The sequence below is a fragment of the Bos mutus genome, chromosome 28 (assembly GCF_027580195.1).
Source record: "Bos mutus isolate GX-2022 chromosome 28, NWIPB_WYAK_1.1, whole genome shotgun sequence".
Classification (NCBI taxonomy): domain Eukaryota; kingdom Metazoa; phylum Chordata; class Mammalia; order Artiodactyla; family Bovidae; genus Bos; species Bos mutus.
Window position 1 is genome coordinate 31,783,809 of NC_091644.1, and position 27,109 is coordinate 31,810,917.

Below are 27,109 nucleotides of genomic sequence, written 5' to 3' on the forward strand. Positions count from 1 at the left end.
AACTAAACTTATGGTTACCAAAGGGGAAAGGCTGAGAGGAATAAATTGGGAGTTTGGGATTAACAGATACATACTACTATATAGAAATTAGATAAACAGCAAGGACCTACTGTATAACACAAGAAACTATATTCAATAACCTGTAATGGAAAAGAATCTGAAAAAGAATACACACACACACACACACACACATATATATATATACACACACATATATATAACACATATGGCTGAATCACTATACCGTACACCAGAAACTCACACAACATCGTAAACCAACTATACTTCAATTTCAAATAAATAAAATGAATTATAAAGCTCACTGAAGAGTACAGGGCAAAAGAAAGCTGACCTAAGTAACTCTGGCAGTGAGTAGAAACTGCAAGTCTAAAGCCAGGTGTACATAAACAGTGCATGGATCGACAATTCTGAGACTACTACATGTATACAGGTGTTAAAAAATGGATGAAAGAAAAAATGCTGGAAGATCTGGAGAAGCATATTTGAGGCAGGGCCTCCAGAAATGGCTCCCAGATGACAGAACGGTCCTGCCAAGGAACCACATAAAATCAAGAAGCTACAATTAGAAACCACCCTGGAACTGTTAGCTGTAGAAACTTAGAGCCTAATCAGCAGTCTGGGTATCACAACGGCCCGCCGCTGCTGCTGTCGCCTTCGGTTACACTGTTAGACTGGCATCAGCAACACACTGCATGTTCAGACCTCACAAGGCAACCCCCATGAAGCTAGTAACTAGACATGGTGATGCTACCCCAGGAAGCCCAGCCTCTCCGCACCATGATCACCTGCAGCTAACAGGCAACAGCAGTGCCTCTCTACATACACACCTGCCTCCCAAATGCCCCACAGGAGCGTCTGATTGGACAAACTTAAATGACATTTGGAATCTTAACTCTAAGGGAATTGGAAGATAGGGGTTTTGGCATTCCAGGCTGTGTGGTACAGACGAACGTCCCCAAAGGAGGGGGAAGGGGATACTGAGCACTAATCCACTATAAACCCCGGCCAGCTAGCTGTGTTCCTTGAGGAAGAGGGTGGTGGGCAGTGAAAGCCACAGGGAAAGGCATTTCCTGGCTTGAAAACAGAAGTGGAACCAGAAAAGAAGGGAGAAAAACCTAGCCCAACGGAGCATTGAGGCGGGTTTGACGTGGAGCTTTGGATCTTTCTGAAATCCCTATCAAATGCTGCCCTCTAGTGTTTGTGAAATAAACTACGTTTAAGAATCGCTGAAACAGAACTTGAAACAATGCACCTAGCCAGCGTGAACAGCTGTGGCGATCCGAAGTTTATGGAACCTGGGGAAAATTCACTGAACTGGACGCTAAGACTACTTACAAATGATTAGGCCAATTGACATGCAGATCAAGTTTTGCCAAGATACTACTCAGACCTCTGGATATGGGTTATTGTTCCCTCCGTAACAGAGTGAGGGTAAGTATTCTTGGAGGTTCATGTAATGATCAGGAAAGCAGATGATCAATTAAATTATAAATCATTTACACTGGGACTTCCCTGGCAGTTTAGTGGTTGGGACTCCAGGCTTCTAATGCAGAGACATGGGTTCGATCACTGGTCAGGGAACAAAGATCCCACACCAGCATAGCCAAAAAAATAATAATAAAGAAAACTACTATAAATCTCACACATTCACAAAAAAGAAAGCAAAAAACTAAATCATTTACATAAATTATGGATCCAAGAGACGACTTCCAATAAAGCATTAATTTATTGCCATTATTGTTCATTTTCTTTTCTTGGTTATCTTTCTTTGCAAGGTCTGCCCCAAACATACCACCACCACAGTTGGTTAGGAGAAAAATGACATCACTGATGTTCAGAATTTCGTATGTCAGGAGAAATAAGTGTATCAGCAAAACAAAATTCTTATATAAAACTCTTGGTCAGTACAACCAAAAAGTGAAAGCTACTATGTTTAAAATTATTAAATCCACAGCTCTCAACCCAAAACACCTGCCAGAATCATGGATTAAATAATCAAATCCAAGAATTAGAGGCTGTCCCTTGGTCACATCAAGGATATTTGTGCCTCGGTACCCTTAGCTTCTCCCTGCTTGGAACAGGCTTTTCCCCAGCAGTGCATCCCTATATAGAAGTACGGCTCTTTAAAAAAAAAAAAAAAAAAAAAGTGGGCTCTTAGTTACCCAGTTGGGATGGAAGCCATGCCCCCTGCACTGGGAGTGCAGAGTCTTAACCACTGGACCACCAGGGAAGTCTCTTTTGTCTTCCTTCCAAGCTGCTAAAGTGGTAAGGTGCAGGGTCCATGCTCACCAGAAAGTAACCTGTAGTCATTTCCTTTCTTTCCCTCTTCTTTCCTATGGTCATTTCGAGGTACACCAAAACTATGGCTTGGGATCTTTGGATGGGTTCATTGGTGGGAGCAAGCCTCCTCTCTATAGTCAACTTCATGTGAGTTGTCTGCATTGGGATTAGGGATCAAAAGCAAATTCATCAACCAAGTGTTACTGTTTTCCTTTGCTAACCTTGCTTGACTATATGACTTTCTTGGTTATTCTTTAGCTGTTGTTATTCAGTCGCTAAGTGGTGTCTGACTCTGCAACCACACGGACTGCAGCACACCAGGCTTCCCTGTCCTTCATTATCTCCCTGAGTTTGCGCAAACTCATGTCCATTAAGTCGGACATCCAACCATCTCATACTCGTCGTCCCTTTTTCTGCCTGCCCTCAGTCATTCCCAGCATCAGGGTCATTTCCAATAAGTTGGCTCTTTGTATCAGGTGGCCAAAGTATTTGAGCTTCAGCTTCAGCGTCAGTTCTTCCAATTAATCTTCAGGACCGATTTCCTTTAGGGTTGATTGGTTTGATATCCTTAATGTCTAAGGGACTCTCAAGAGTTTTCTCCAACACCACAGTTCAAAAGCATCATTTCTTCAGTGTTCAGCCTTCTTTATGGTCCAGCTCTCAAATCTGTACATGACTACTGGATAAACCATAGCTTTGACTAGATAGACCTTTGTCAGCAAAGTGATGTCTCTGCTTTTTAATATGCTGTCTAGGTTTGTCATAGCTTTCCTTCCAAGGATCAAGCTTCTTTTAATTTCATGGCTGCAGTCATCCACAGTGATTTTGGAGCCCAGGAAAATAAAATTTGTCACTGTTTCCACATTTCCCCCATCTATTTGCTATGAAGTGATGGAACTGGATGCCATTAAGTTTTTTTTTAATGCTGTTTTTAAGCCAGCTTTTTCACTCTTCTCTTTCACCCTCATCAAGAAGCTCTTTAGTTCTTTGCTTTCTGCCGTTAGAGTGGTATCATCTGCTAATTCGTGTGTGTCTGGCCAAAATAATTCCTAATAGCATTTTGATTTCACTCTGATTTCTAAGCAAATATAAGATAGAGAAAACAAGGAGATTAATGAGAAAAGGCCATCATGGTTGGAACTGTAGCACTCTTTTCTAAGAACTGTCTCCACCCCAAGACCACCATCTCTGAGAACCGCTAAATATTTGGGAACTCTTTCACAAACAGTATGAAACCATCCAAGTGTGAGGCTAGAGCAGTACCAAAACACTACAGCTGGAGATGCTCAGCAGAAACCACTTCGTGTATTGCTTCATGCAATCAAATCATCAGTTTTCAGGTGCCAGGGCTGTCCCCGCTCTCACTTCTCTCTTGGATCCTCTGGGATGAAGAGAAAGGTATTTGCAAACAAGTCACTGCAGAGATCAGAGTGTTCCCCTAGGCATAGCCCAGGGGACATGCATCATCGCTCTATCCACCCCACTATTTTTGCTCTCCCACTGGGCAGGAGATGGACTCATCTTCAGGTTGCAGGGATGAAAGGCTGTAGAAAACAACAAGATCAAGGCTGTGTGGGGTCAGAGCTGTGTGTAATCAGTCATTAGGGGGCCCTGCTCTGCTGATTTGCTTCAAAGCTTTGGAATTTGACTTACGGGATCTCATCCTGCTGGGTTCACAGAAGAAAACTCCCAGAGGCTAGAGGTGAGGTCTAGCCACAGAAGTGAGCTCATAGATGGAGACACACTTAGAAAAAGAGAATGTGTAGGCCTGTTGTTATGATAATCAAAACAATAATAAGTCAACCACAAGGATCCTCCCAAGATGGCCAAATCCCTCATGCTGGGTAGTTAAGTCATAGGACAGTCAAACAGTGTGGCTTTGAGAGCAAAAGAAATGTGGGGCAGAGAAACAATTTCAGTGTTCACAAACAGCAGACAGATTAAACAAATGATGGTAATTCCTCCAACAGAATAACATGCAGCCATTAAAAAATAACGTAGGACACTCACTGTTCACCTGAAACTGTCACAACTTTGTTAATCTGCTATACCCCAATACAAAATAAAATGTTTTAAAAAAAACAAAGTAGGAAAACACATATCACTCATGGGTATGTAATGGGTACTGCCCTCAAGAGGGCAACTTGGGCCCACAGATGGAAAACGCAAATGCATAAACCTCTATCTAATCCAGCATATTCCACTTGGATGAGTTCATCCTCTAGACATATTCAGAGGTGCAAAATGATGTATGTACATACGTGCCTGTACAAGATTACTTATGGCAGCACTTTTTGTAATGGCAAATGTTTAGGAACCAGGAACATATTTTAAAAGTTATGGTATAGCCATATAGTGAAATACAGTATGCTCTTTTAATTTTTACATTTGGCTGCGCTGGGTCTTTGTTGCCAGGTGAGGGCTTTCTCTAGTTTTGGCAAGCAGGAGCTCCTCTTTGTTGCAGTGCCCGGGCTGCTCATGGCACATTGCAGTGGCTTCTCTTGTGGAGCACAAGCTTTACAGTGTGGGCTCAGTAGTTGTGCAGACAGGCTTAGCTGCCCTACAGCATGTGGGTTCTTCCTGGACCAGGGATCAGATCTGTGTCCCCTGCAACAGCAGGTGGATTCTTAACCACTGGACCACCAGGGAAGTCTTAAAAAAAAAAAGTTCTCTATGTCTGGATATATTGCTAAATGCAAAACAACAACAAAAAAATCAACATGTGTAATACAACAACATGTGTATTACACCACCATTCAAGGCTAACGTAAGGGAGACAGGAAGAGCATTTGCTAGAAGGAAGGATTTGTTGTCCACGTCCGATGCCTTTGGCCTCTTGGCCAGCTGGGGACTGAGCTTTCCTGAACTGGACAGCCTCAGTGGAGGAAGCTGCACATCAGTGTTTTCTAGTGAAGCAGATTACATATTAAGTGGGAATACGAGTCATCGGTTACTTGGTGAAAATGAAAATTTAAGGGATCTTCCCTTAGAGACTGTGACTCAATAGATATGGAGTTGAACCCGGAATTAGTAGAAATTTTTGTTTTTTAAATAGACTTTCTATTTTAGAACAGTTTTAGGTTCATTGCAAATTCGAGAGGCAGGTATGGGAATTTCCTATATACTTCCTGCTCTGGGCTTCCCTGGTAACTCAGTGGTAAAGAATCTTCCTGCAATGCAGAAGTAGCATCTGGGATGAACTAAAGGCTTCAGAGTTGAATCCATGAGGATCTATGAGAGGGCAATCCAGACACATCAACTGGTCTCAAGCTCAAGCTCAAGCTCAAAAGAGCCCTAAAATGTGGCTACCATTCACTGAAAAACTTGCTCATGGAAGCAAGCCCTTCCACAACTGTTCATATTTTTGTTCTTTTGAGCTTGAGGTTATCTATATCATTTTATAGTAATTGTAATGGAAATGCAACAGAGGTAATTGCTGGTCATCCAGAGTTATTCACAGATGGCAAGTTGGATCTGTGAGTACAAAACAATTGGTTTACCAGTTTATGGCCAAAGGATGTTTTGCCTACTTCTATTTAGATGGTGGGGCTTCCCTGGTGGCTCAGTGGTAGAGTCCGCCTGCAATGCAGGAGACCATCTGCTATACAGGAAAATGATGATTTGATCCCTGGATTCGGAAGATCCCCTGGAGAAGTACATAGCAACTCAATCCAGTATTCTTGCCTGGAAAATCCCATGGAGAGGAGCCTGGCGGGCTACAGTCCATGGGGTCGCAAGAGTCAAACACAACTTAATGACTAAACAACAATAATTTAGATGGTGACAGTTTTTTTCTCAGTGAACCCATGAGATAGATACTCCCTTAAATGATCATTTATACACTTCTATGTATTATATATACTGTAGTTCATGTATATAACATGAGTATTGTAGCTTCATTATTGTCAATTATCTTCTTTTCTTGAAGGCTATTTCATCATTAGTTGTCTTTCGCCATTTGTTTTTGACTTAAAAAAAGCCTTTTGTTATCTTTAGATACAATTTCTTTCACTATCCTTAGATGTGATTCAGATAAAATAGAAGTGTAAATACATATGTAACATGTATACATTTTTCTCATACTACTATTCATCATTCTCTTCATCAGCTCTATAATATTTTTCAATTTATTTATTTCTGTTTGGCCATGCCTTGTGGCTTTCAAGATCTTAGTTCCTTGACCAGGGATCAAACCTTTGCCCTCAGCAGTAAGGAAAGTGTGCAGTCCTAACCACTGGACTGCCAGGAAATTTCTTGTAATATTTTTCAAAACCATCAATATTCCTGGACTCAACCACAATTAAAAAGTTAGTGCTCAGTTGTGTCCGACTCTTTTCGACCCCATGGACTGTAGCCCGCCAGGCTCCTCTGTTCATGGAATTCTTCAGGCAAGAATACTGGAGTGGGTAGCCATTCCCTTCTCCAGGGGATCTACCTGACCTAGGAATCAAACCTGTGTCTCCTGAATTGCAGGCAGATTACTCACCATCTGAACTTGCTAAATTTATATTTTATTCAGGAAAATATAATATTAAATACTAAATGAGAACATAGGCATTGCATTTTCAAAAATTCTATTATAAGACACTATGTCTGATAAGTAGCACTCACGATGTAAAGTACTGTTCTAAATGCTTTATAACTAATTTAATCTTCAAATAAGACTATAAGGTAAGTGCTAGTCTCACAATGCCATGATGACTCTCAATATTGTTGTAAAAGTTAGACTTCTGACCCTAAATGAAATCCATCTTGAATTCAAATCTCCCCATACTATCTAATTTTAAGAGTAAATGATCTGAAAATATGAACACTCAGTGGCCACCCCAGTGCTCTCAGAATTTTCCCTACATATTGGAGGGCTCCAAGACAGCCCCTGCAACTACAGTGTCTTTTTTTTGGGGGAGGGGAGGACATGGAGGGGCAACTGCTTTACAGTATTGTGTTAAGTTTCTGCTATACAATGAAGTAAATCAGCTGTATCTGTACACATATCCCCTCCTTCTTGGACCTCTCTCCCACCTCTCCCTACTGCCCACCCCACTCCTCTAGGTCATGAAAGAGCACCAAGCTGAGCTCCCTGTGCTACACATCAGGTTCCCACTAGCGCTCCGTTCTACACATGGTAGTGTAGTTATGTCAACCCTACTCTTCCAGTTTGTCCCACTCTCCCCTTCCCGCCTCCCCTGATGGTGTACACAACTCTGTTCTCTACATCTTGTTCTCATTCCTGCCCTTGAAATGGGCTTCTCTGTACCATTTTTCTAGAGTCCATATTTATGTGTTAATATGCAATATCTGTTTCTCTTTCTGACTTACTTCACTCTGCATGACAGATTCAAGGTCCACCCACATCTCCACAATGACCCAATTTCATTCCTTTTTATGGCTGAGTAATATTCCATCAGAGTGTCTTGATAGCTGCTGCTGGAACTGGGAGTCCTTGCTATCACTCCACCCTTCTTGACACACTGCCCAGTCTTTGCCCTCAATATCTAGGAAATGGCTTCCTGTGGCATTACTGTTGCGTCTACCTGTCTCTGAGTATTGCCTGCTATCTCCATTGCCTCAGAATACTGTATATTTCACCTGCACCCCACCCTTAATTGGGCTATTGGGTTTGACTTCCTAGAGACTATTGTCTACTTGATCTATTCCAGAGTTCACTAGGCCCTTTAAATGCTGACAATAACCCCATAGCTGGGACAGTTTCTCCCGACCCATTATTGACATCATGTCCATTTATAGGGCTTCAGTGCTTAGCACATGTAGTCTATACATCTACCTAAGCTATGACACTTTTGTGTCAAAGGTGGAGGTTTCTTTGGTTTGGGAAACTAATAAAGGCTCTGAGAAAGTAGGTTTCAGTATCTTGACTGAAAGCACAAAGCTCTCATGTTAGGAGCTGGAATGTGACAGAAGCCCCACAGGAAGTTCAATATCCTTGGCCCCACCCCTTCTACTGCAGAGATGTCCCCTATTCTGCTTCACACCTGGTCTGCTCTTTCAGTTGGTTGTTGTTTTGTTTTGTTTCATTTTTTTGGCACAGCATGTAGGATCTTAGTTCTCTGATCAGGGATCAGACCCATGCCCCTTGCATTAGAAGCCTGGACTCTTCATCACTGGACCCCCAGGGAAGTCCCTGCTCTTTTGGTTTATATGAAGAACCATCTATTTAGAGCTTCTGGGAATTTTGTTCCCCCAGATAATGGTATTTTACTTCAGGTTGGGCAACTCAACATATGTATTCAACCATCCTAAACTTATTTTCCCTCAAATTTACTTTTCCTCCTAAGTCTGGTACTCTCATTGTGAGGAAGAAGAGTCAGTGCTGAGTTTTAGGGAATTCCACTTCATATCCAAGACCCTGTATTGGTTCATCAGATGTTTATACTGAGTACTCCTAAAAAACAAAACAAAACAAAAATATATTAAAAAAATACACCTAGTACTCCTGAATTCCACGGTATTTATAACCTGCTTGTTTTATCTCAAAAGCACCGAGTTGACCTCTTTGAACTGAAGGTTGTTTGGGTTTTTTGTTTGTTTGTTTCAGACAGGGTACCCTCATAGAAACCCCAATAAGGGTTTAAAATGTTTATAAGCAGGGATTCTATTGACCCAAATATATACTAATTTGAAAGCCTTCAGTTTTATAATTTCTTTTCTAGTTCTTAATCTTTTTTCTTTTTGTGTTATAATTTACATAGCATACAATTCACTTACTATTCTTGTGCAATTCAATGATTTTTGGTATACTGGCAGAGTTGCCTATCACCACAAGCACAGAGGTGCTTTTTTTACAGAGGTGCTTTTTTTGGCCTCATGGCATATAGGATCTTAGTTTCCCAACCAGAGATCGAACCAGTGCCCCCTGCATTGCAAGCACGGAGTCTTAACCACTGGACTACCAGGCAAGTCCCCAGTCTTCAGTTTTAAGTCTACTTTAATTCATTCTTTTATTCAACACTTTTGGGGGACTGAGCAAGAGCCAGGCACAACTCTAGGTACAACAGAGAACAAAAGAAAGACTGCTGCCTTCCTGGAGTTTATATGGCAATAAATACTAAACATAATGAGTAAATTATATAGTTTTTCAAAGGAGTTAATGTCTACAGAATAAAGAAAAATAAAAAGCGATAAAAGAGATGGGAGTGTGGGGATGGAAACTGCCAGTTTAGAAGGTGTTCAGGATGGGTATCATTGAAGAGATGACATTTGAGAAAAGACTCAGAAGAGAAGCATGCTCCAGAAGTAGACATATTGCCTGATGGGTGCAACATGAGTAAAATGAGAAGAGTTGAGTACAATAGGAAATGAGATCAGAAAATGAAATGGGGGCGGAGAAGAGGTGAATCTACCTATTAAAAGTAGCCTATTAACTTTGGTTCAAAAAATAAGAGACTTTTACTACTTTGAGAAGGGATTTATTCCTCTGGGAATGATATACCCATTTGAACGCAGAGTTCCAAAGAACAGCAAGGAGAGATATAAAAGCCTTCAGTGATCAATGCAAAGAAATAGAGGAAAATAACAGAATGGAAAAGACTAGAGATCTCTTTAAGAAAATCAAAGATAGCAAGGGAAGATTTCATGCAAAGATGGGCTCAATAAAAGACAGAAATGGTATGGACCTAACAGAAGCAGAAGATATTAAAAGGGGGCAAGAAAACACAGAGGAACTATACAAAAAAGATCTTCAGGACCCAGATAACCACGATGGTGTGATCACTGACCTAGAGCCAGACATTCTGGAATGTGAAGTCAGGTGGGACTTAGGAAGCATCACTACAAACAAAGCTAGTGGAGGTGATGGAATTCCAGTGGAGCTATTTCAAATCCTAAAAGATAATGCTGTGAAAGTGCTGCACTCAATATGCCAGCAAATTTGGAAAACTCAGCAGTGGCCACAGGACTGGAAAAGGTCAGTTTTCATTCCAATCCCAAAGAAGGGCAATGCCAAAGAATGTTCAAACTACCGCACAATTGCACTCATCTCACACACTAGCAAAGTAATGCTCAAAATTCTCCAAGCAAGGCTTCAACAGTACGTGAACCATGAACTTCCATATGTTCAAGCTGGATTTAGAAAAGGCAGAGGAACCAGAGATCAAATTGCCAACATATGTTGGATTATATAAAAAGCAAGAGAATTCCACAAAAATATCTACTTCTGCTTTATTGACTATGCCAAAGTCTTTGACTGCATAGACTACAACAAACTGTGGAAAATTCTTCAAGAGATGGGAATACCAGACCACCGGACCTGCCTCCTGAGAAATCTGTATGCAGGTCAAGAAGCAACAGTAGAACTGGACATGGAACAACAAACTGGTTCCAAATTGGGAAAGGAGTACGTCAAGGTTGTATATTGTCACCCTGCTTATTTAACATATATTCAGAGTACATCGTGTAAAATGCTAGCTTAGATGAAGTGCAAGCTGAAATCAAGAATTCCCAGAGAAATATCAATAACCTCAGATATGCAGATAACACCACCCTAATGGCAAAAAGTGAAGAGAATCTAAAGAGCCTCTTGATGAAAATGAAAGAGGAGAGTGAAAAAGCTGGCTTAAAACTCAACACTCAAAAAACAAAGATCATGGCATCCAGTCCCATCACTTCATGGCAAATAGATGGGGAAACAGTGGAAACAGTGACAGACTTTATTTTTGGGGGCTCCAAAATCACTGCAGATGGTGACTGCAGCCATGAAATTAAAAGATACTTGCTCTTTGTAAGAAAAGCTATGACCGACCTAGTGAGTGAGTGAAGTCGCTCAGTCGTGTCTGACTCTGCGACCCCATGGACTGTAGCCCACCAGGCTCCTCCATCCATGGGATTCTCCAGGCAAGAACACTGGAGTGGGTTGCCATTTTCTTTTCCAGGGGATCTTCCCAACCCAGGGATTGAACCTGGGTCTCCCAAGTTGTAGGCAGATGCTTTACCATCTAAGCCACCAGGGAAGTCCAACCTAGACAGTATATTAAAAAGCAGAGAGACATTACTTTGCCAACAAAACTCCATCTAGTCAAAGCCACGGTTTTTCCAGTAGTCATGTATGGATGTGAGAGTTGGACTATAAAGAAAGCTAAACACTGAAGAATTGATGCTTTTGAACTGTAATATTGGAGAAGACTCTTGAGAGTCCCATGGATTGCAAGGAGATCCAACCGATCAATCCTAAAGGAAATCAGTCCTGAATATTCATTGGAAGGACTGATGCTGAAGCTGAAACTGCAATACTTTGGCCATCTGATATGAAGAACTGACTCATTGGCAAAGACCCTGATGCTGGGAAAGATTGAAGGCAGGAGGAGAAGGGGACGACAGAGGATGAGACAATTGGATGGCATCACCAACTCGATAGACAGGAGTTTGAGCAAGCTCCAGGAGTTGGTGATGGACAGGGAAGCCTGGCTGCTACAGACCATGGGGTTGCAAAGAGTCAGACACAACTGAGCAACTGAACTTATTCTTCTGCATATTCCCAATAAAGCTGTACATTTCACTACTTATAAAAACTTGGAATATATTCTTGTCGACCTTATTGATGTATAATTTAAACTGTACAATTCAATGAATTTTGATAAATGATGACACCTGTGACCTCATTACTACACTCAAGTTCCAGAACATTTCCATCATCCTGTAAGCACCCACCCTCTTTTTTTTTGGCCACACTGTACAGCATGTGGGATCTTAATTCTCCAACCAGGAATCGAACCCATACCCCCTGCATTGGAAGCTTGGAGTCTTAACCACTGGAACACCAGGGAAGTCTATGTCCCATTCCTTTGCAGTCCATGCCTCCCTCCACTGCTAGTCCCAAGCAACTATCAGCCTGCTTTTTGTCACCAGAGAGTTGGTTTGCATTTTCTAGGATTTTTAAATAAACAGAATCATAGAGTATATACTCTTTTATGTCTGGCTTCTTTCAATCAGGATGATGCTTTTGAAGTTCATAAGTACTTCTTTTTTATTGATGTGCATTCCATTGTATAAACATACCATATTTAGTTTATCGTCTCACCTATTGATGGAAATTTAGGTTTTGTGGGCTTAAAGCTTTAATATATGTACACTGCTTGTATTAACTGTGTTTTAACAAGTACTATAAAGATCCCACAATCCAGAAATTTTAAGTACTTAAAGCCTGTGGACAGAGGAAATCTTAAAAGTTTAATCCAAATTTATATACATATTTTTGCTCCAGAGAATTATAAAGTACAAAGTACAAAATGAAGTTGCTCAGTCATGTCCAATTCTGCAATCCCATGGACTCTAGCCTACTAGGCTCCTCCATCCATGGAATTTCCCAAGCAAAACTACTGGAGTGGGCTGCCATTTCCTTCTCAAAGGGTGATACAGACATTAAAGCATGAATATATATTAGTGGGATAAAATTATATGGAGAGTAGAACAGAAAAGAATGATGAGAAACGTCCCAATGATAAGAAGTTTATCACATATTACACTAAGGTTATTACAACTTATTATTCACATTTAAAGAAGTGAGGTGACTTTTATCTTTTAAGTCAATATTTACAAATACCAGAAATTAGATATTTCAAAATTCTTTAAATTTATAAAATTTTAGATATTAATTTTAAAATATGAATGTGAAAATTAAAAAATAGAAGTAAGAAACCTGGAGTACCCCTTCTTTCGGTCCTGTTTGTAAAGGTTGCTCTTTAATTGGTTTGGGATGAGCAGAAACATCATCATTTTTAAAGTTCCCCAGGTAGGGACTTCCTTGGTGGCCCAGTGGCTAAGCCTGCTGCTGCTGCTAAGTTGCTTCAGTCGTGTCCAACTCTGTGCGACCCCACAGACAGCAGCCCACCAGGCACCCCCGTCCCTGGGATTCTCCAGGCAAGAACAGTTGGAGTGGGGTGCCATTTCCTTCTCCAATGCATGAAAGTGAAAAGTGAAAGTGAAGTCGCTCAGTTGTGTCGGACTCTTAGAGACCCCATGGACTGCAGCCTATCAGGCTCCTGCGTCCATGGGATTTTCCAGGCAAGAGTACTGGAGTGGGGTGCCATTGCCTTCTCTGAGTGGCTAAGCCAGTGCACTCCTAATGCAGGGGGCCTGGGTTCAATTCCTAGTCAAGGAACTAGATCCCACATACTAAAGATACAGCACGCCGAAAGCTACAACTAAGATCTGGTGTGACCAAACAAACTAATTAATAAAAAAAGTTTCCTAGGTGATTCTAAAGTATACCCAAAGTTTCTCTGAAAACAGCGTTCTCTCTCAGTAGACAAGGAATATAAAAAGTGAAAGCTACAGAGTTTACTGTTGAACTGAGAGTATTGGTCATCTGATAAGTAACTATCTGCAAGGTTTATAAAAATATCACATCAGCAGTCCTCATAGAACTAAAGCACAAATACATTAACTGATAACCATGGCCAGTACCTATGATGCCTTCCAATGGAGAAGTGCTATTATTTGCAAGGCACTGAGCCAACTGTTTTAAGTAAATGGTATTATCTCCACCGTAGATAGTTCCAGGCCTAGAATACTAACCCACAAGTGTGGTGACAAAAAAGAAAAAAACAGGGGAATAGTTATTTATTAACAACAATTGCCCCTGGGCTCATCTGCCTTTTTTCACAGTAGTATTTCTTTTAGCTTACTGTCCCAAATCTCAAGTCTGCTAAAAACTTAATTTTGTTTTCTACTTCTCTATTACCCTTCTATTCTCTTTTTGTGCCTTAGCTATTATTTCTCTCACTCTTGTCTCTTGTTATGATTTATAGTATAGTGATAAAAAATGGGATTAGGATTTGGGCTCAAAGCCAAATTCCACAATTAATTAAACATGTGACTTAGTAATTTAAAATGGAGGTCGCTGGTGCCCTGTGTAGTGCACTGAATATAGCACTAATGTTTAGCACTAATATACATAGCTTGTGTATAATGCTTATGAAGCACTTGCACATTCCTTAGCCGTGGAAGGTGTGTGCATGCACGCTAAGCCACTTCAGCAGCTGTGCCTGATTCTTTGAGACCCTATGAACTGTAGCCCGCCAGGTTCCTCTGCCCACAGAATTCTCCAGGGAAGAATACTAGCGTGTGTTGCCATATCTTCCTCGAGGGGATCTTCCTGACCCAGAGATTGAACCCACATCTCTTGTGCCTCCTGCATTGGCAGGTGGACCCTTTACCACTAGCACCACCTTAATCCTTCTCTTGACACAACAGCTTAGTATTTGTTTTGGTGTTGGTGTGGGTATTGCTAATGGTAGTTACTCCCCCTGCAAAATGATTTAGAATGCAGAGTTCCAAAGAATAGCAAGAAGAGATAAGAAAGCCTTCCTCAGCAATCAATGCAAAGGAATAGAGGAAAACAACAGAATGGGAAAGACTAGAGATCTCTTCAAGAAAATCAGAGATACCAAAGGAACATTTCATGCAAAGATGGGCTCAATAAAGGACAGAAATGGTATGGACCTAACAGAAGCAGAAGATATTAAGAAGAGATGGCAAGAATACACAGAAGAACTGTACAAAAAAGATCTTCACGACTCAGATAATCACGATGGTGTGATCACTGACCTAGAGCCAGACATCCTGGAATGTGAAGTCAAGTGGGCCTTAGAAAGCATCACTACGAACAAAGCTAGTGGAGGTGATGGAATTCCAGTTGAGCTATTTCAAATCCTGAAAGATGACGCTGTGAAAGTGCTGCACTCAATATGCCAGCAAATTTGGAAAACTCAGCAGTGGCCACAGGACTGGAAAAGGTCAGTTTTCATTCCAATCCCAAAGAAGGGCAATGCCAAAGAATGTTCAAACTACCACACAACTGCACTCATCTCACACGCTAGTAAAGTAATGCTCAAAATTCTCCAAGCCAGGCTTCAGCAATATGTGAACCATGAACTTCCTGATGTTCAAGCTGGTTTTAGAAAAGGCAGAGGAACCAGAGATCAAATTGCCAACATCCGCTGGATCATGGAAAAAGCAAGAGAGTTCCAGAAAAACATCTATTTCTGCTTTATTGACTATTCCAAAGCCTTGGACTGTGTGGATCACAATAAACTGTGGAAAATTCTTCAAGAGATGGGAATACCAGACCACCTGATCTGCCTCTTGAGAAATTTGTATGCAGGTCAGGAAGCAACTGTTAGAACTGGACATGGAACAACAGACTGGTTCCAAATAGGAAAAGGAGTTCGTCAAGGCCGTATATTGTCACCCTGCTTATTTAACTTATATGCAGAGTACATCATGAGAAATGCTGGACTGGAAGAAACACAAGCTGGAGTCAAGATTGCTGGGAGAAATATCAATAACCTCAGATATGCAGATGACATCACCCTTATGGCAGAAAGTGAAGAGGAACTCAAAAGCCTCTTGATGAAAGTGAAAGTGGAGAGTGAAAAAGTTGGCTTAAAGCTCAACATTCAGAAAACGAAGATCATGGCATCTGGTCCCATCACTTCATGGGAAATAGATGGGGAAAACAGTGGAAACAGTGTCAGACTTTATTTTTCTGGGCTCCAAAAATCACTACAGATGGTGACTGCAGCCATGAAATTAAAAGACGCTTACTCCTTGGAAGGAAAGTTATGACCAACCTAGATAGCATATTCAAAAGCAGAGACATTACTTTGCCAACAAAGGTCCGTCTAGTCAAGGCTATGGTTTTTCCTGTGGTCATGTATGGATGTGAGAGTTGGACTGTGAAGAAGGCTGAGCGCCGAAGAATTGATGGTTTTGAACTGTGGTGTTGGAGAAGACTCTTGAGAGCCCCTTGGACTGCAAGGAGATCCAACCAGTCCATTCTGAAGGAGATCAGCCCTGGGATTTCTTTGGAAGGAATGATGCTAAAGCTGAAACTCCAGTACTTTGGCCACCTCATGCAGAGAGTTGACTCATTGGAAAAGACTCTGATGCTGGGAGGGATTGGGGGCAGGAGGAGAAGGGGACGACAGAGGATGAGATGGCTGGATGGCATCACTGACTCGTTGGACGTGAGTCTGAGAGAACTCCGGGAGTTGGTGATGGACAGGGAGGCCTGGCGTGCTGCGATTCGTGGGGTCGCAAAGAGTCAGACACAACTGAGTGACTGACCTGATCTGATCTGATCTAGGGAGTGAAAATCACTCAGTCATGTCGCACTGTTTGCGACCCCACAGACTATACAGTCCATGGAATTCTCCAGGCCAGAATACTAGAGTGGGTAGCCATTCCCTTCTCCAGGGGATCTTCCCAACCCAGGGACTGAACCCAGGACTCCCGCATGGCAGGCGGATTCTTTATCGATTGAGCCACCAGGGAAGCCCAGAACTACTTTGACTCTCTTAAGTCTTGCCAGGAATTACTCTTCTCTTTATTTCAAGATCTTTTTTTAGTCCAGTTGTAAGCAAATTGGGTAGGGAGTCTCAGGAGAAAGAGAACTAGGCAGGACTTTATTAACATAAGACAAGCAATTTTTTGGCCGAAGCCATTTTGGAATCTAAGCCTGGTCACAATGCTTGCCCTTCATCAGGTCTCAGTAATAATAATCCTAAGGGAACAAAAGAATAAACTGTTATCAGGCCAGAGAGATAACAATAGCAAAGACAGTAAATCAGTTGTAAAGTGAAATTCTTAGTCACTCAGTCCGACTCTTTGTGACCCCATAGACTAGCCTGCCAGACTCCTCTGTCGATGGGGATTCTTCAGGCAAGAATATTGGAGTGGGTTGCCATTTCCTTCTCCAAGGGACCTTCCTGACACAGAGATCAAACCCAGGTCTCCTGCATTGCAGGGAGACTACTTACTGTCTGAGCCACCCAGGGAAGTCAGTTGTAAAGACTCCCAGTTCTCTTTCAATGATAAAGATTAGCCTGAGGCACTTTCTTTAACTGTTTTGCATAATTTAACCCCTCCTCAAGGTCTCAACCACTAGATCAACTAGAACCAAAGGAATGATGATATTGACCTTTTCTAACCCTCACAACATCAAAGTTTGGACTCTATCAACCTCTGCCCCTATTCTATGCTGAATTCACTTGTTCAAATCGCTTCATGAATATTCATGTATCCTTAGCTTAAAACTTCCCCAATTTTGCTGTTCAGGGAGACACTGCTTTGAGAAAGGTTCCCTGTGTTCTCCACACCTGCTGCAAGTAATAAATCCCTCCTTCTCCTGATCTTTGGCTTGGATGTGTCTTTTGGCTCAACACCCCTCAAGAGGGAAACCCCGTTCTCAGGTAACACAGGATTTAAGCTTCTCAACAGCAGCGTAATTGACATTTGGGACCAGATAATTTTTTTGGTTTGGAAACTATCCTACAAAATGTACATTTAGCAGGATTCTTGTCCTCCGTCCACTGAATACCAGTAGTACTGCCCCTAGTCATGACAATCAAAATGTCTACAAAGGCCAAATGGTCTAAGGGATAAATCTGTCAAAAACCACTTATTTAGTCATGTCTGGCTACAGATCTACCTAGTATTGGCTCTACTCCTGGTAGATAATCCCAATCTCCATTCATGTATTAAGAAGTGTCTTAAACCTAAAAAGAGAATATGTCTTCTACGAGCCTACTGATGCTTCATTAAATTGCTTTTTTTTTAACTTACTCATTTATTTGTTTTTTGGCTGTGGTGGGTCTTCGTTGCTGCATATGGGCTTTCTGTAGTTGCAGCAAGTGGGGGCTATTCTCTAGTTGCAGTGCGCGGCGGCTTCTCTTGTTGCAGAGCACAGGCTCTAGGCACATGGGCTTCAGCAGTTGGCAGCAAGTGGGCTCAGTAGCTGTGAAACAGGAGGGAAGGGGGCAGGGCACAACCTTTGAAAGAATGACATAGCCTAGAGGATACAACATAAACTGATTAGAATCAAATGAGTTCAAGATGGCAGACAAGTCAACTTGGATGACTAGACCATGATCCTCAATCAGCAAGCTAAAGACACACCCAGAGGTACCATGACAGTTCCAAGGTCAGCTGTCAAAAGACCAAAAACTGAGCAGCGGCCCAATTCCTGGAAATCTTCACCCCGTCCCAAAAATAGTTGGAACAATCCTCCCACTCACTAGCTTATGAAATTACCCAGGCCATAAAAGCTAACCACACATTTCAAGGCCACTGCACTCACCCTCTGCAATGACCCACACTCTGTGGAGTGTGTTTCTCTGAATAAATCCACTTCTTACCTATCACTATGTCTCTCACTGAATTTTTTCTGTGATGAGACATCAAGAACCATAGCTTCATTACGACCTGAAACCAAGTCTGTGATCTCAGTTGGAAGACTATGGGTTCTGCCTGGGTTCGAGTCCCAAGCAGGGTTTTGGCCGGGTTTTTGAGTTTGAGTCCATATGCTGAACTCAAGCATGCAGATCCCAGACTGGTTGGAACCAGAAGATTGATGTTGCTGACTTCCACTTACCTCACCAATAAACAGTCAGAAGAATGTCCACACGCTGATCATTAGTATAAAAACTCCTCACTACCTCCTCTAGGTTGGGACATAGTTTGAAGGGCATTTGCCTACTGTGGCCCCCTTTGCCTGGCAAAACAACATAGTTATTCATGGCTGCATGTATGTGTGCTCAGTCATGTCTAACTTTTTGTGATCCACTGGACTACAGCCTGCCAGGCTCCTCTGTACATGGGATTTTTCAAACAAGAATACTGGAGTGGGTTGCCATGCCCTCCTCCAGGGGATCTTCTTAACCCAGGGACTGAAACTGCATCTCCTGTGGCTCCTGCATTGGCAGGTGGATTCTTTACCACTAGGGCCACCTGGGAACCCCATAGCTATTCATACTTCACCCAAAACTCCACCTCCAAGATGCAATTTTGTACCAGTGTACAGGGGCTGAATTTTGGTTACACTAGCTCACCATCAACCTACCAAAAGGAAGTCATACACCCGAAGCCTTCATCTCAAATTTAGCTTATAAAAACTTCTCAGGCTTCCCTGGTGCTCTAATGGTTAAGAATCCACCTGCCAATGAGGGGACATGGGTTCAACCCCCGGTCTGGGAAGCAGCATGCCATGGAGCAACTAAGCCTGTGTACTGCAACTACTGAACCAGAGCACTAGAGCCCTCAAGCCACAACTACTGAGCCCACACACCACAACTACTGAAGCACACGCAACTACAGCCTGTGCTCCACAAGAGAGGCCACTACAGTAAGAAGCCCACACAACGAAGAGCAGCCACCACTCACCACAACTAGAGAAAGCCTGAGCAGCAACAGACACCCAGAGCAAGCGAAAAATTTTAATAAATAAAAATAAACAAATTTAAGCAAAACTTCTCCACCAAAACAATGGAGGAAGGGGATTTTGAGCATGAGCGACAAGTTCTCTTTGCTTTGCCCTGCAATAAACCCTTCTCTACTCCAAACGCCACCATTTTGGTTTGTTTGGCCTCACTGTCCATAAGACACACAAACTTTGTTCAGTAACAAAATGATGGCCTAAAACTTTCCACACTTAAAAAAACACTATAAGGTTCCAAGAAACTCAATGAATCCTAAACTAAAGAAACATAAAGGAAATGACACCAAATAACATCAGAATCAAATTGCTCAAAATAAGGGATTTTTAAAAAAATCTTAATCATTTCTCGGCCTTTTGGCTCAGATCAAGTGTATTTAGTCTTAAATCAGCCAGAAAGACATGTTAAATAAAGAACATATAAAGGATAACATCAGATTTCTCACAGGAGACAATACAAAAGAGAACACTGTGGAATGACATCTTTAAAGTCCTAAAAGAAAAAACTGTCAAATAATTTCAAAGAGAGCAAAAATACCTTTCAAAAATAAAGGCAAAGCTTCCAGTTCAGGATAAGATAAAGAAGATATCTTCATATTCCTCCCATTAAATATGGCTAAACATACTGAAATTATAGAGATAAACTTAACAAAACTGAAAGGTGAAGAGAAACTACACCAAGAAATTATCTTGGGACTCAAGAAATGACATGACATAGGGTTCCTGAGTTTTCTTTTTGCCTCATATATTCTACATTGGGTGTCTGAGAAGCCAGCCATCTGAAAATGTCAGTGGGTACTAAGAGAAGCTTGCTCTTCTGAGCCAAAGGATAAAGAAAGGGGTAGCCTTGGAAGACAAAACTTGCAGGCAATAACCACCCTACTTCAGCCAAGCTCCACAGAAAATAAGTGTGCCACCCCCGTCACCCGTATCAGTCAAGGCCTAACAGGAAGCTCAGATTTCCCTCACCAGGCTGCAACACATACATCTCATTCTTGCAGCCAAGCCACTGTCACTGAAGGTCCGGTAGGGAACCGGACAGCCAACCCAGTCCACTAGAATGAGGTACCTCTCCCATTCCCCAGCCCCAGTTAGTCAACAGAAGCCTAGTGGGCAACCTAGACTTCCACCCTACCTGGCAGTAATGAGGTAGCATCTCCCTTTCCTTAGCCAGTATGGTGTCAGAGAAAACCTGCTAAAAAGAGATTTGGGTAAGAGCCACAGTCTCAAGAAAATGATGAAAATATCCAGGATTAAAAAAAAATAATCATCATACCAATACCAGGAAAATTCCCACTTAAATGAGAAAAGAAAACCAGAAGAAATTCCCTGGTGGTCCAATGCTTAGGACTCCACATTTTCACTGCCAAGGGCTCTGGTCTGATTCCTGCTCAGGGAACTAAGATCCCAAAAGCCCCATGGTGTGGCAAAAAAAAAAAAAAACCTAAAAGACAGAAACACCAATATTTGGAATATCTGACAAGGAATTTAGAGCAGCCATCACAAAAATGCTTCAGTGAGCAATTATAAACATGTTTTAAGTAAGTGGAAAAGTACAACTTAGCAAAGAAACAGAAGATTTAAAGAACCAGGGAGAAATTCTAGAACTGAAAAATATAACTACCAAAATTAAAAACTCACTAGATGGGCTCAAAAGCAGAATGGACCCAGTAGATGGGGGAAAGTCAGAAAACTTGAATAAAGAATAATATAAGTTATCCAATCTGAAGGAATGAAAACAGAGCATCAAAAAATGAAAAATGCCTCCAGAACCTGTGGGAATATAACAAAAGATCTAATGATCACATCATGGGAGTCTCAGAAGGGAAAGAGAAAGAATGTGAGACTGGAAAGTATTTCAAGAAATAATGACTGAAAATATTTCAATTTTGGCAAAATAACCTCAAAGGTTGTTTTATGAGAACACTATAAAGAACTCTACTCACGTAAATTTGTCAACTTAGATCAAATTCCTCAAAAAGTTACTATCACAGCTCCTCTAGTATGAAATAATTTGAACAGTTCTATAACTATCAAAAAATTGAATTCATGATTTTAAAACTTTCCCCCAAATCTCCAGACCAGATGGTTTCACTGGAAAAGCTATATCAGATATTTAGAGAAGAATTAAAACCAAGTTTAAACAATCTCTCTCAGAAAATGGAAGAGGAGGAAACATTGCCCCAGACCAGAAAATAGGTACTAATTCAAAGCATCACTGTTTATAATACAGAAAACTGAAAACAATCTATAACTCCTTTAACAGAATAGTGGGGAAATAAGTTGTTGCCCACTTACTAAATGGAACGCTATAAAACAGCAAAAAATACTATAGCTTTATGCTTGGTCTTCATAATACTGTGAAGACAACAGACAAGGCCAATTAACCGAAGAAAGGCATAGAAGAAAATGGAGTATGAAAACAACAGATATAGAATCCAAAGACATGCAAAACTATTAAATACATTTTTCTATGGGATACAATTTTAGTCAAATTATAAAGAAAAGCAAGCAATTGACAAACATAAAATTCAAGATAGTGATGGGGGAGCTGGGAAGACTGGGATCACACGAAGTGTCTTAAGATAAATGTGGCGTTCTCGTTCTTTCTTTTTTACATCCAGGCATCTTCTACTGGTTACTGATATGCTAGGTACCAACATTAGCAAACAAAACAAAATAATCTATTATCTCTTAGTTCTCCTCTTCCTATAGAAGATCCTCTGTATATCCACAATAACGGACAAATACATTTTTACTGGTAACATATTTTAGAATAAAGGATCACTCTCAATCAAGAGGCAAGAGAACTTATGAGAAATCTCTCCCAAATACAGAAATATTAATCAGCAATCACTGTATCAACAAGCTGGAATCTAGATTGCGGGGAGAAATAGCAATAATTATGCAGATGACACCACCCTTATGGCAGAAAGCTAAGAGGAACGAAAGAGTCTCTTGATGAAAGTGAAAGAGAGTGAAAAAGCTGGCTTAAAACTCAACAGTCAGAAAACTAAGATAATGGCATCTGGTCCCATCACTTCATGGCAAATAGATGGGGAAACAATGGAAACAGGGAGAGACTTTATTTTCTTGGGCTAAAAAAATCACTGCAGATGGTAACTGCAGCCACAAAATTAAGACGCTTGCTCCTTGGAATAAAAGCTACGGCAAATCTAGAGAGCATATTAAAAAGCAGAGACATTACTTTGCCAACAAAGCTCTATGTAATCAAAGCTACGGTTTTTCCAGTAGACACGTCTGGATGTGAGAGCTGGACTATAAAGAAGGCTAAGCGCCAAAGAACTGGTGCTTTTGAACTCTGGTGTTGGAGAAGACTCTTTCGAGTCCCTTGGACTGCAAGGAGATCCAACCAGTCAATCCTAAAGGAAATCAATCCTAAATGTTCATTAAAAGGACTGATGCTGAAACTGAAGCTCCAGTACTTTGGCCACCTAATGGGAAGAGCTGACTTGTTAGAAAACATTCTGATACTGTGAAAGATAGAAGGCAGGAGAAGGGGACAGCAGTAGATGAGATGGTTGGATGGCATCACCGACTCAATGGAAATGAGATGGGAGATGGCAATGGACAGAGAAGCCTGGAATGCTGCAGTCCATGGGATCACAAAGAGAACAACACGACTGAGCAACTGAACAACAAAGCTTCACCTACTGTTGGGCTTCCCTGGTGGCCCAGACAGTAAAGCATCTGCCTGACTGCAACAAAGGAGAGCCAGGTTCCATCCCTGGGTTAGGAAGATCCCCTGGAGAAGAAAATGGCAACCCACTCCAGTACCCTTGCCTGGAAAATCCCTTGGACGGAGGGACCTGGTAAGCTACACCCCTTGGGATAGCAAAGAGTAGGGCATAACTGGGCAATTTCACTTTTAAGCCTGAGATTATGCCATTGTACGGGGGAGGAGGAAACAAGTTCTAAAAGAATTTAACCTTGTTTGAAAGAAGCCCACAGGCCATACAGCAGACTCCAAGCACTGTGAGGAGAGTCTCATTACTACTACTTTATGACCTTTATGACCACCAAGACCAGTGCTCAGATCTGATGAGAAAGAGAACCACGCTGAGTTCTATTTCTTAAAATTTGGATTGAGTAGTATTCTTTATACCGTTGAGGTATGTTTTACAAAAGATCTCTTACATGTCATATTTTTAAAGTGGGGAAAAAAATAAACTACACGCAAATCTTGATAATAAAGAAAAGTATGAGAGCCTTGGACCCACTCCCACAATCTGCTGAATTCAAACTCACTCCAAGATGAGCCGTCAAAAATGGAACCAGTGCAAAATATAGTCAAGGATACGTCTAGAAAAAGAAAGAAAAGCAAACAGCTGCCTATACACATGCTGCAGAAAAGTGTGACCAGGAGGCAAAGGAAATCAATCAGGAAATACTTCAGACTTAAGTATTCAAATTTAGCGAAGCTGATGAACGAAATACACAAAGAGATGCATATACAAAAGGAATAAAACTAATGGGGAAGAAAATTCAAAAGTTTGAAATTATTTCCTCAGGGAACAGGAAATGGGTAGGAGAAAAGTTGAGTAGCAAAGCCTGCAGTCCATGGGGTCGCTAGGAGTCGGACACGACTGAATGACTTCACTTTCACTTTTCACTCTCATGCATTGGAGAAGGAAATGGCAACCCACTCCAGAGTTCTTGCCTGGAGAATCCCAGGGACGGGGGATCCTGGTGGGCTTCCGACTATGGGGTCGCACAGAGTCGGACATGACTGAAGCGACTTAGCAGCAGCAGCAAGATATAAAATAAAGTAACAAGAGCTTTTTCCCAACCACGTCTACACACCTGATCCCTACAGGCTAGCGCAGACCTCTCGTACCCTTGGGTCCTAGGATTTGGACCACTCAACGACTCCCCTAAATCTCTACCCTAAAAAAGGTATTCTCCCCAAACACGACCCATTTCTGGCCCCCTTGACTCCGTCTCCCTAGATGGGCTGGCGACTCCTCCATTGGAACCAAGGATACTCCACAGTCTCTAACCCCAGGGGTTCCAGGTCCCAGTCTGTTCCGAGTGTGCAGGTCTCGAACAGGCCGCCCGCCCCACCCTTCGCTTAAGGCTCCGAGTCTCCCTGTTCCCGCTCTTCTTCACATCCCACACCTCGGCCGTCCTTGTTCCCTGAACACCCTGCTGCTGCTGCTGCTAAGTCGCTTCAGTCGTGTCCGACTCTGTGCGACCCCATAGATGGAAGCCCACCAGGCTCCCCCGTCCCTGGGATTCTCCAGGCAAGAATACTGGAGTGGGTTGCCATTTCCTTCTCCAATGCATGAAAATGAAAAGTGAAAGTGAAGTCAGTCATGTCCCACCCTTCGAGACCCCATTGACTGCAGCCTACCAGGCTCCTCCGCCCATGGGATTTGCCAGGCAAGAGTACTGGAGTGGGTTGCCAGAACGAAACGCCGGGGACTGTGAAGTTCTAGTTAACTCAAGGGAGGCTTGTTTACCATCGCCATGAAAATCCCTGGGGCGGGCTACGGAGGGGCGTGGTCAGAAGCGCTGTGGGCGGGAGTCAAACAACTCCCGCCGCCCTTGGCACACGCGGTACCTTCACGAGCCCTTCGGCTCTCGGTGTGCCCTGCCCCCTGTCGGTCATGTGCCCGAGCAGCCGGGAACAACAGCCCACAAGCCCGCGCCCCCGCCCCGCTTCCGGATTATTGTCAAACCCCACCTTCTTCTCCCGGAAGACGGCGCAATCCTACGTCTAAAAGCGAGCCGGAAGGACAACACGGGGGCGGGGTCTCCGAGACGGGCGTCCGGGGGCGGGGCCACCAGGACGCCATTGTGACGCACACGGATTAGCCATCCAGGCGCAGGGCAGGGCCGGGGCATGCTTAGGGACCCGCTGCCGGGAGGGGTGCTGCGGGACGTGGGCGAGCCCTTGGTAGAGAAGAGGCCTTTTGTGGCAAGTTTGAGGCTTTAGTGGTACTGACTGGGAGGGTCTCCCAGTGGGCTCAAAGAATGTCCAGACAGAAGACTAGCGTGGTAGAAGGAAATGAGAGTCATTTCCTGGCGAGAAAGAAGGAGGGAACCAGGAACATCGGAGACCGATGAAGGCGGATCGAGTGACCGCAGCCGCAAGGTGTGCTCTCTAGGGTCTACTCTGCACTGTCACGTGACATCGGCTAGCTCTGTTAACTGGTTCCTTCAGAGGGCAGGGCTTTTTCCTCAGGCCTGTCCTGAGAAATAAGTCCTGGGGCAGAGGAAGTCACCGTGGAGCCCTTCACTTCTGGAGGAAACGCGGTCTAGGCCAGTGTCGTTTGGTTTCCTGCTACATCCAGGCCAGCTGTTTCTGCTCTAAACAAGACACATTGACCTTTCCAGCCCTTGGTAACGAGTTATTTGGGTTAGGTAGTGTCAGGGACCAAGAGTTGTCATATTCTGTTACAAAAGCAGCTGAGTGATCTCCTTTTGTTTTTCATCTTAATTATGCTCAGATTTAGCGTTAAAAAGTAAAGGAGCCCCGACAGCCATCGTTGGTAGCTGGCCTGAATCCCCGGATGAACATAAGCGACATCATGGAATTTTGATGTCAAATGAGGTATCTAACGAGACGGAAGGTGAAGAAATTTAAGACTAACTGTGCATGAACAGTAAACAGACATGCAAACACAAAAAGACCAAACATCCCTTCTCTAGCTAACATGAGTGACTTGCTTTTCCAGTGACAACTCTAGTCCTGCTCCATTCCTCCTGCTTTTCAGATAACAATTAAATCACCATTTCCTTGGGCCCTCCCCCAAATCACCTACATACACCCAAACACTACAATAAGCCCTTTTTATTTTTTTTTAAGATTTTTTTTTTTATGTGGACCATTTTAAAACTCTCTACTGTTACTGTTGTATGCTTTCGGTTTTTGGCTAAGAAGCGTGTAGGATTCTTAGCTCCCCGAGGGGAGGATCCACCTGGTACCCCCAGGCTTTGGAAGGTGAAGTCCTAACCTCGGGCCTTTCAGTAAATCCCAGTAAGCCCCTTTTAACATTAACTTCCTAAGATACCCAAGGGTTCCCCATAGTGTCAGATCTCCCTGGCTACAACAGTTAGTCCTATATTGTTGACCATAACTGTGTTTTGGTAGTTGTGGGCATCACATTTATGAATTATACATAACCATACATTTATGGGTATAGATAATTACATTTATGAATTATATATACGGGCTTCTCTGGTGGTTCAGAGGGTAAAGCATCTGCCTGCAATGCCGGAGACCCGGGGTCGATCCCTGGGTGGGGAAGATCCGCTGGAGAAGGAAACGGCACCCCACTCCAGTATTCTTGCCTGGAAAACCCCATGGACCGAGAAGCTTGGAAGGCTACAGTCCATGGAGTCGCAAAGAGTCAGACACATATGGTTATGTATGCATACCCATACATTTATGGATATAGATAATTACATTTATGAATTATATATAACCATACAAAACCTTAGAGCCTTTATTCTGAAGAGAAATGGAAAAAAAAAAACATTGTGAATAGTAAAATGAGGCAAGATCTTGGTATATACTGATGTTGAAGCTGAAACTCCAATACTCTGGCCACCTGA

General features: G+C 42.4%; 1 long non-coding RNA gene across 3 annotated transcripts; it reads right to left on the minus strand.

The window, feature by feature from the left end:
* Positions 1 to 1,761: 1,761 nt before the first annotated feature.
* On the minus strand, positions 1,762 to 25,192 carry LOC138986096 (uncharacterized). Of its 3 annotated transcripts, none has more exons than XR_011462989.1 (4): positions 25,012 to 25,192; positions 18,689 to 18,808; positions 17,881 to 18,052; positions 1,762 to 8,704 (listed from the first exon to the last, which is right to left on the minus strand). It is a non-coding gene; the product is annotated as an uncharacterized lncRNA (long non-coding RNA). The 3 variants fall into 3 exon arrangements; XR_011462991.1 differs by having other exon boundaries at positions 17,881 to 18,106; XR_011462990.1 differs by lacking the exon at positions 25,012 to 25,192 and adding an exon at positions 20,664 to 22,269.
* Positions 25,193 to 27,109: the final 1,917 nt, after the last annotated feature.